Genomic DNA, 7,794 nt, shown 5'->3' on the forward strand with positions numbered 1-7,794 from the left:
GCTGTCCCTGCCCAGAGGAAAGAAGAGTGACATAGAAACAGTCTAACGAACCCTGCAAACATCAGTCCCCATGAGCCAGCAATCAGAACCAGATGCTACCCCATTACCACATCCAGCAGCTCTGAGAAGTTCACAGCAGAAAGTCCTGGATAGAGTGGGAGAAAAATGTGAAACAAAACTCAAACTCATCAAAGAGACCAGCTCTATTACTGGTCAGATAGATGCTCCGGTCTGGAAATGGAACTCACTAAGTGAGAACACCCAACAGCTTCTCGCTTCAGATCAAAAGGGGAGCATTAGCCCGAGGGGAGGCGGGTTAGGGAAGAAAGAGGCAGGGAGCTCAGAAGCACAGGGAGGGCCTGCAGTTTGGTACCTGGAGGCGACGGTGCCGTGTGTACTGCAACAGAATGGGATGAACTGTTAAGACTGAATCTGTCTTCTGCTCTCAAAGCTTTCACCTAATTCACATCAAACACATTTTCTTAAGAACGAAGTAAGAAAACATGTGGTGATCATTTTGAATTGTGTTCCACATTTCCAAAGAAAATATCGGAAAACCTTATGAGCCTCAGTGGAGATGGTGCCAATGGACGAGGCCCTCGGGCCGGAGAAGCCCTGCCTCCTCCAAGTATGATTGCCCCAAATGATGCTGAACGAGGCCCCCAAACCACAGCTGGAACGAAAGGCCAACCCGAGGTTCCCCCAGAGCCCCTCCGCTGCTCACCTCTGTGCAGGACCAGATTCTAGGACATTCGCAGCTCTAAGAAAACTCTGATCCAATGTCGATCACTCAAAATGAAAAGTCAGGAAGCCTTCGAGAAGTATAAGAAAATCCAAAGGGTTCTTGTTCCCGTAATGGCTTCTTTGAACACACACACACGTATTTTTTTGAAAAAAAATTTAAATTTTGTTATGAGAAGGTACAGACTTACAAAACAAGACAGTTTCCGTTTTAAGGGTATGTTTTAGTGACATTGACCACATTTCTCATGTCCTGCAATCATTATTGCTCTCTACCTGCAAGTTTCATCACCCGCCACAGAGACTGCAAGAACTCCCCATTCCCTCCTCCCCAAGCCCTTGGTGACCACTCATCAACTTGGGTTTCTCTGAGTTACTTTTTTTAATATAAAGTGGGCTCATATAATATTTGTCCTTTTGGATCTGAGCTAGTTCGCTGAGCTAATACTTTCAGGATTTACTCCTGTTGTGTCATGCATGTGAATTTCATTTCTGTTTATGACTGAGTAGCATTCCATTGTATGATTTTTATGCCACATTTTGTGTATCCACTCATCTGCTGGTGGACATGTGGCTAGGTGAGTATTTACACTGTGCCGTTCTGCAATGGGACAGCTATTGATAATCATTAAGTATGTAATAATAGCAAACTCTCAGTAACAGCTAAAGACCTAAGAAGATACTCTCTTGCAACTGTAGGGCATTTGGCTGGGCAGACAGCCTCGCCAACCTCGTTTGATGCTCACAAGCGACCTTCCCTCAGGGCTGCGATCAGCAATCTCCCCTGGGACGTGGGGCTCAAACACAAGTGGATCAGGGCCCAGGAACAGGGGCATCTTACTGGCCCTGCAGTTTCTTCATCAAGGCCAAAATTCAAAAGCCTGTTAAAAACTAAGTGTTCATTGATTGCGGGATGTATACATATGTATGTATAGTATATATGTAAATAACATAGGGTCCACGGATCCTGAAAGTATGTCGTATGCTGCTACCTAAAACAAAAGTTACTATACAAACGCCATGTGGGGACCAAGGAAGGAGATGTGACAACACGTCCATGTGATTTATGAAAGACGTCAACATCAGCTACCTATAGCAGTAGGTAACTAATTATCCTGAAACTTGGTGACTTAAAACTAGATCATTAGTTTGAAGCTCACAGTGTCCGTGAAGCAGGATCTCTGGCCCAGGATCCCAAACAAGACTGTCAACCTGGGACCAGGAGGGGCTGCAGATTCACCTGAAAGGGACAGCAAGAGAGAGCCTGTGGGTACAAAAGACTTTCCCCACCTTCTTTCCCCAAATATATGTCACACCTAGGACACTGCTTGCAACTAATGGTAAATGGTTGTCACAGTTATCTCCCTGCAGGCATCAGCCATCGGAGCAAGCAGACCCTAATGTCTGCCCTGCCACAGGTGGGGCGCACTCCCTGCTGTTAGGGTCAGTGATTGTTGCCCTGAAAGCTTAGAACAAACCAAGTCTCCAGCTCAAAGACAATCAAGGTTAGGCCGCCATGAATCTAGGATCCGCCTATCTTGTCACATGTGTACCCTTAATCCCTCCTCTTCCTATAGCGTGTATACCCCGAGATAGTCCCCATCCCATTACTGTATTACCTATAGTACAACCCCATCCTGGGATGTATGTCTTTGCCTCCAAAGATATATAAGCCTTAGTTAGAAATAAATCGTGCTCTCTTGCCCCTGCCCCTCCCGAGTTTCCACATGGACCACCAAGAAAGGCTCAGGTGAGCATGCTGCTATGAATGTGTCTGACTCCTTTATTTCACTCTCTCTCCTCTCTCTCTGACTCTCCATGGCTTTACTATAACCTTTAGGTATCATCACCGTACAATTGCGCTTACCGAATCCATGATAGTGTGAGGGGCTGGTTTCCCCCATAAGAGCCATGTGCTAGGAGCATGAGTCTGTCCACTACAGTTGGTCTTGGCTGTGGGTCCATCTTGCCAGACGCTGGAGGATGTGTTGAGAACGTGGATTCTATCATTACCCAGCGGATGATCTTGGGCCACTCATTCTCTTTGATTGCTGGTGTCTCTATTGAAGATTTATAACTCCAGCTAATCTGGGTATAGTAGGAACTAGAGAGAACCTCCCCTTCCCCCCCCCTCCCGCCCCCGGCAAATCAGAAGCGTAAGCTGTGCAAGTACTAGCATGCAACACTAAGTCAGTTGACTCCCTCTCGTCATTAGCCAAACTTGTTTGTCCTGCTCCTCGCCAGAGCCTGCGAGCCTCCGTGGAATTTGGCTAGCTCTCGGCATGGCTCAAGGACAGATACCTGGGTGCTGCCATCTGGAGCAGCCCTGCCTGCAGGGTCACGAAGACACAAATGCTGCTCTTCTTGTTTCGCTGATTATTATGGCTGTTTACAGCGGTTACATAACTGTCTTCCGACTTGAGCAATCGCAAGTGCCTGGAAAAGTACGTGACTCCCCCCAAGCGTGCGTTTTGTTGAAAACGTAATGAATTCTACCTATTCTGGACCCAAGTGGGACTCTGATAAGACAGCCCGCATGACTGTCAGAACCCTGCTAGCGTCACCTTCTAACCAGACTTCTTTTCTCTCTCACTTGGCGACGGTGGATGTGGTTCTGCTGCTCTAGGGAATGAGCCCTAACGAAGGGGAACAGAGGTTTGTTTTAGTCAGAATTCCAGGCAGCCCTACGCATCAGAAGGACGGCCCCTTCCCGGGCCAACAGACACAAACCCAAGCCAGGGACAACCCTGTGTCTTCTCAGCAATAGCAGTGGATGCACATGTGACTTCGTTCTGGAACATGAAAGGGGAGTCTCTGGGGCATTTGGGGAAAGTCTAAAACCCACTGCCGTTGGGCTGATAATGACCCTTGGCAAGCCAATAGAGAGTTTGGGGTTGTGACCTTTATAAGAACAGCCAGCCTCGTCCTTCTTCCTCTGAGCTCCTGGTGGGCTTGAATTCCCGACCTTGTGGCTAGTTAGTCGTCAAACACTTACCCAACAGCCCTACCACGGCTCTTCGGGGAAAGTCTCGTTCATGCGTAATGAGTCCGATGCGAAGGGCTCTATCTTTCTCTGACCTTTCGGAGTTGTGGGGTCAGGGTCTGCTACTCGGAGCTGCCCGAGCCATCTTGTAAACACGAAGGGATAAGACTCTGTACGAAAGCCAAGATGCTAAGGATGGCAGATCATAAAGATGAGGAGAACCCAAATCCTGGATAACGGAGCTGAATGACTTGCCCTTGGAATGGCCTTGCCTCGGGACTTCTTATTAAACAGAGAATGCCCTCTATTATCATAACCACCACATCTAGAGCAGTGGTTAAGAACAAAGGCTCAGGTGCTTGGCTACTGAAGGCGGGTTCTACTACTTGTGACTTTACCTCTCTTTTCCTCATTTTTCACATCTGTAAAATGGGGGTGATGATAAGAATTATATCCATCTTATGAGATTGTTGGATGCAATAAATTAGTTGATGCGTGTGAAGCAGTTCATATGGTGTCTGGTACATTGTAAGAGCCATGTAGGTGCTAGTTGTTGTTTTAAAATAATTTAATAATAATATTATTGGAACTTTTTCCTGTTGTTTATAGCTACAAAACTATATAATAATCACTGAGCCTATAGTGGAGGAGCCCTAGAGATGTAGTGGTTAAGTATTGGGCCGCTAACTGCAAGGTCAGGAGTTTAAATCCATCAACCGCTCCACAGGAGAAAGACCAGGCTTTCTACTCCTGTGAAGAGTTACAGGCTTGGAAACTCCAAGGAAGCAGTTCTACCCTGTCCGCCAAGGTCACTAGGAGTCAGCTTTGACTCAATGGCAGTGAGTGTGGTTGGTGAGCTGATAGTGAGTACTCAATACATAGTTTCTATGGGCACTTCTTACTGGGCAGCTTGAGAAGGAAAAAGTAAATTATTACAATGAAGTCTGCAAAGACCTAGAGTTAGAAAACCAAAACGGAAGAACTCACAGCATGTCTGAAACGGAAAGAACTGTAGAAAAATTTCGTGACTCGAGTTGCAATGTTGAAAGATTCTATGGGGAAGATATTGATTGAAGCAGGGAGCATCGAAAGAAGATGGAAAGACACACAGTCGCTGTGCCAAAGAGCTAGTTGCCATCCCACCATCTCAAGAGGGAGCATATGAGCAAGAATCAACAGCTTGGAAAGAAGTCCAAGTGGCACTGAAGGCATTAGCCAACAACCAGGCTGTGGGATTGATGGAATTCCGAAATGGAAGGACTCGTTCATCTATGCAAAGACATTTGGAAGATAGCTGCTTGGCCAATTGACTGGAAGAGAACTGTTTTTACCAAAGAAAGGTGATCCACCAGAATGCTCAAATTATAGAACAACATCATTGATATCACATGCAAGTAAAATTTTGCTGAAGATCATCCATCAGTGATTGCAGCAGCAAATTGAGAAGGAGCTGAATTCAAAAGAGGACATAGAACAAGGGATATCATTGCTGATGTCAGATGGGTCTTAGCTGAAAGCACAGATTACCAGAAAAGTGTTTACTCATATTGTCTTTACTATGCCAAGGCAGTTGTCTCTGTGGACTTGAACAGACTACAGCTAACCTTGGGAAGAATGGGAATTCCAGAATGCCTCATTATGCTCCTGTGAAACCTGTTCATGGACCAAGAGGCAGCCGTGAGGACAGCAGGAGGGAACGCCACATGGTTTAAAAGCCAGAGAGGTGTGCATCAGAGAGGCATCCTCTCACCACACTTACTCGATCTCTATGCTGAGCAAATAATCTTAGAACTTGGGGTGTGGGAAGGAGAATGCAGCGTCGGGATTGGAGGAAGGCTCATTGATAGCCCGTGATGTGCAGGTGACTCAACCTTGCTGGCCACCAATGAAGAGGACCTGGAACACTTACTGGTGAAGATCCAAGACCATAGCCATCAGTGTGGGTTACAGTTCAATGTAAAGAAAACCAAACTCCTCACAACGGGACCAATAGGTCACACCATGATCAATGGAGAAAAGGTTGGCACTGTCCAGGATTTCATCTTACTTGGATCCACGATCAATGCTCACGGAAGCAGAAGCCAAGGGATGAAAGGATGCATTGCGTTCGATAAATCTGCTGCACAAGACCTCTTTTAAAATGCTTAAAATCGGCCGGGCGCCCGCTGTCACACCCCGTCCAACCCGCCGCCGTCGCTGCTCGCTCCGCTCCAGGTGTCCCCGTCGCACGTCCGGCTTTCAACTACCCAAACAGCCACCATGTCGAGCAAAAAGGCAAAGACCAAGACCACCAAGAAGCTCCCTCAGCGCGCAACATCCAGTGTGTTTGCCATGTTCGACCAGTCACAGATTCAGGAGTTCAAAGAGGCCTTCAACATGATGGACCAGAATCGAGATGGCTTCATCTACAAGGAAGATTTGCATGATATGCTTGCTTCTCTTGGGAAGAATCCAACCGACGCCTACCTGGACGCCATGATGAATGAGGCTCCGGGCCCCATCAATTTCACCATGTTCCTGACGATGTTTGGGGAGAAGCTGAACGGGACCGATCCAGAAGATGTCATCAGAAATGCTTTTGCCTGCTTCGATGAAGAAGCAACAGGCACCACTCAGGAAGATTACCTGAGAGAGCTGCTGACGACCATGGGAGATCGCTTCACGGATGAGGAAGTGGATGAGCTGTACAGAGAAGCACCCATTGACAAAAAGGGGAACTTCAATTACATCGAGTTCACGCGCATCCTTAAGCACGGAGCGAAAGACAAGGATGACTGAAGGAACTTGAGCTCAAACCTTCCACTTACCTTGTTTTACTCTTCAATTTCCACGACGCCTTCCCCAGCACCCCGCTCTCATAGAACCTGTTGCATGCACTTAGCTCCACAGCTTTACCTGTTTGGGGGTGTATTTATTCCAGGCCTCTGCCACTTAGCACCTGCATATTGAGTCTGGGAGTGGGGCCAAGATTGTAAATTGTATTGAAAAAGAGATTATGAATAAAAATCAACAAATGTGAAATCCCAGGAAAATATATCCGTATTTCTGATTTTGCTGGATTTTTACATTTTTATATAATAAAAATGCTATTTTGAAATAAAAAAAAAAAAACGAAAATCAAGGATGCTAGTTTGAGGACTAAGGTACGCCTGACCCAAGCCATGGTATTTTCAGTAGCCTCCTCTGCATGTGAAAGTTGGACACTGACTAAGGAAGACCGAAGGAGAATCAACGCATTTCATTGCGGTGCTGGCAAAGAATATTGAAATGACCACAGACTGGCAAAAGAACAAACAAATCTGTCTTGGAAGAAGTACAGCCAGAATACTCCTGAGGAGCAAGGGTGGAGAGATGAAGTCTCACTTTGGACATGTTGAAAGGACAACATGCTTGATGGAGTCGAGAGACAGGGGTAGAGGGGGGAGGGGGAGGAAGGCCTTCAACAAGATGAATGGACACAGTGGCCACACCACGGATAATTGGGAGCATGATGCAGGTGCCAGCAATGTTCCATTCTGTTGTTCACAAGGTCGCTATGGATCAGGATTGGCTAATTGGTCCCTGACAACAACATTGATCTCGCTTGCCTGACCCTCCTTGCTTTCTCATCTTTGATTTTGGGTAAAGGTCGACCTTTTGATTTCATGTGTTATTGTTTCAGGGAACACACTGTTCACAGGTGATGTTGTTTATTGGACAAGCCAGTCTAATATTTGGCGGAAAGGTGACACCAGGGAGTCACGACAATTCCTAATTCAAAGGGTATCTTCGGGTGATTGCCTAATGGGTTCCTCTAGTCTCTATCAATCTAGCAAGTCTGGCCACTTTTTCAGGAATTGAAATTCTGGACATCTCTGACCCAGAATAGCCAGGGTTAGCAGCCAGCATCTGCTTCTGACCTCAGGCTACAAGCAGCCCTGGTTTGTGCGGTTAGTTTCTTCGTTGGGTCTCCAATTTGCTTCATTCTCTTCTGCTCTAGAAGAGCAGATCCCAATAGTTGCATCTTAGATAGCTGCTCACAGCTCTATGATCCAAGATGCTCTCGCCAATTAAGTATAGAACATGATCTG

General features: G+C 46.5%; 1 pseudogene; it reads left to right on the forward strand.

The window, feature by feature from the left end:
• Positions 1-5,968: 5,968 nt before the first annotated feature.
• On the forward strand, positions 5,969-6,841 carry LOC142454556 (myosin regulatory light chain 12B pseudogene; annotated as a pseudogene).
• Positions 6,842-7,794: the final 953 nt, after the last annotated feature.

This window comes from Tenrec ecaudatus, chromosome 8, assembly GCF_050624435.1.
Source record: "Tenrec ecaudatus isolate mTenEca1 chromosome 8, mTenEca1.hap1, whole genome shotgun sequence".
NCBI lineage: Eukaryota > Metazoa > Chordata > Mammalia > Afrosoricida > Tenrecidae > Tenrec > Tenrec ecaudatus.